Genomic DNA, 3104 nt, shown 5'->3' with positions numbered 1-3104 from the left:
GAGACCGTGTCAAAAGCTTTGCTAAAGTCAAGAAACAATACATCCACTGCTTTCCCTTCATCCACAGAACCAGTAATCTCATCATAGAAGGCGATTAGATTTGTCAGGCATGACCTTCCCTTGGTGAATCTGTGCTGACTGTTCCTGATCACTTTCCTCTCGTGTAAGTGCTTCAGGATTGATTCCTCGAGGACCTGCTATATGACTTTTCCGGGGACTGAGGTGAGACTGACTGGCCTGTAGTTCCCAGGATCCTCCTCCTTCCCTTTTTAAAGATTGGCACTACATTAGCCTTTTTCCAGTCATCCGGGACTTCCCCCGTTCGCCATGAGTTTTCAAAATAATGGCCAATGGCTCTGCAATCACATTCCTTTAGCACTCTCGGATGCAACGCGTCTGGCCCCATGGACTTGTGCACGTCCAGCTTTTCTAAATAGTCCCTAACCACTTCTTTCTCCACAGAGGGCTGGCCACCTACTCCCCATGCTGTGATGCCCAGCGCAGCAGTCTGGGAGCTGACCTTGTTCGTGAAGACAGAGGCAAAAAAAGCATTGAGTACTTTAGCTTTTTCCACATCCTCTGTCACTAGGTTGCCTCCCCCATTCAGTAAGGGGCCCACACTTTCCTTGGCTTTCTTCTTGTTGCCAACATACCTGAAGAAACTCTTCTTGTTACTCTTAATATCTCTTGCTACTTTACTTCACCTGCAGTCAAATCTCTACCGCTGAGCTATACCCCCTATAGCATTGGAATCACTGACCTTAAAGAACTTGAAGGACAGACTCTGCTTCAAAGCGCTCCTTTGCCATGCCCAGTCCATGGGTGGTTTTAAAAATGGGAGTGGATTAAACATTATACATGCATGGTTACTTCATTCAGTGACGTGTGTTGGATAGCTCAAATTGTTTGTTTTACACATTACTTTAGTAATGCTGAAAATGTTCCCTCCTCCCTCCGGACCGGCCTCAGGATCCCCTTCCTTTTCTAGATTAATTTTCTCCTGGATCTCTGAGGAAAATATGGTTTCAGTGCAAAACACCATTTTTAACCGTAATAATAATGAAATGCCACGCGATGGCGATGCAACATCAGGAATGAAAAGCAACAGGCTCCTGGTTTGTGCCTTGATTATGAAAATGGCTGAACTCCACCCTCCTCTGTTCACAGACAGAGTTGTTTATTTCTCCAAGAACCAAACATAAGTTCAAATGAATGTCTAGGGCCGATGAAAGGGGCCTTTAGGACTGATTTTACTTGTCCACAAATGCAGTTTTTGCTGGTGTAAATAGCACCATAGGGTGGGATGGACACAGAATGGCTGAGCTGTCTGGTCACAAAGGCTGGTTTCCCTGCTGCAATTGACCATGCTGCACATTTGCGGTGAATGATATAAATAGCCCAGCATGGCCCCTTCTGGAGGTTTGTGCCTGGCCCATCACTGCTGGTAGACGTGCTGAGGCTATGAATGGCTGCACAGTGCTATGGAACAATACCCACACACCCTATGGCAATGGAGTCAACCCCCGCTCTGATGCAGGGTGAACAGGAGTTAGTTTCATATGCCTAAATTCAGGTTGTAATCTGGGGTACCCTGCTTTGTGGAAGGGATCCTGGCAGCTCAGATCAGGGCTGGAACAAGCCCCTGGTTTAGGGACTGACCGCATAGTTTATTACATTCTGATGTCTCAGAAAAGTGCTCTCCCCAAAAGCCGCAGGCCTGCAGCCCCAGTTTCCCCAAATATAGGAGTCAAACTACACCTAGGCAGACCTGCTGTATGGGAGCCAAGAATTCTCCCACTGAACTGCATGTGTTCAAAACGACTGCTGCATTAGGGCCCCTGCTTGCTCCTACTGCCCCACTCTGCTGCCACTCGGGGGAGCACCGTGTTTCTGCTCGGAATGGAATTATTTGGGAATTAATTAACTAAAGATATGGAGATGAATGGGTTCTATTTATATGCACCCTGTCCCTTTAAGGTTTGGAGCAATGCTGGAGAGGTTGAAGGGCACAGAGCAAGGAAGCAGGGTGTGGTCCCAGAAAAGTTCTTGTGTTCTGGTGAGACTGAGCAGGTCTGAGGAATTGCAAGCTTTGGTGTTCACGTGCATAAGAACACAAGAACGGCCATACTAGGTCAGACCAAAAGTCCTTCTAGCCCAGTATCCTGTCTGCCAACAATGCCCAATGCCAGGTGCCCCAGAGGGAATGAACAGAACAGGTAATCATCAAATGATCCATCCCCTGTCACCTATTCCCAGCTTTTGGCAAACAGAGGCTAGGGACACCATCCCTGTCCGTCCTGGGTAATAGCCATTGATGGACCTATCCTCCATGAATTTATCTAGTTCTTTTTTGTATCCTGTTATAGTCTTGGCCTTCACAACACCCACTGGCAAAGAGTTCCACAGGTTGACTGTGCGTTGTGAGAAAAAATACTTCCTTTTGTTTGTTTTAAACCTGCTGCGTATTAATTTCATTTGGTGGCCCCAAGTTCTTGTGTTATGAGAAGTAAATAACACTTTTTTATTTACTTTCTCCACACTAGTCATGATTTTATAAACCTCAATCATATCCCCCCCTTAGTCATCTCTTTTGCAAGCTGAAAAGTCCCAGTCTTATTAACCTCTCCTCACATGGCAGCCGTTCCATACCCCTAATCATTTTTGTTGCCCTTTTCTGAACCTGTTCCAATTCCAATATATCTTTTTTGAGATGGGGCGACCACATCTGCACACGGTATTCAAGATGTGGATGTACCATGGATTTATATAGAGGCAACATGATATCTTTGGTCCTATTATCTATCCCTTTCTTAATGATTCCTAGCATTCTGTTTGCTTTTTTGACTGCCGCTGCACATTGAGTGGATGTTTTCAGAGAACTATCCACAATGACTCCAAGATCTTTCTTGAGTGGTAACAGCTAATTTAGACCCCATCATTTTATATGTATAGTTGGGATTATGCTTTCCATTGTGCATTACTTTGCATTTATCAACATTAAACTTCATCTGCCATTTTGTTGCCCAGTCATCCAGTTTTGAGAATTCCTTTTGTAGCTCTTTGCAATCTGCCTGGGTCTTAACTATCTTTAGTAATTTTATATA

Source organism: Lepidochelys kempii, chromosome 15, assembly GCF_965140285.1.
Source record: "Lepidochelys kempii isolate rLepKem1 chromosome 15, rLepKem1.hap1, whole genome shotgun sequence".
In the NCBI taxonomy this organism is placed as follows: Eukaryota; Metazoa; Chordata; order Testudines; family Cheloniidae; genus Lepidochelys; species Lepidochelys kempii.
The sequence above is the reverse complement of the archived record's forward strand: the minus strand, read 5'-3'. Positions refer to the sequence as shown.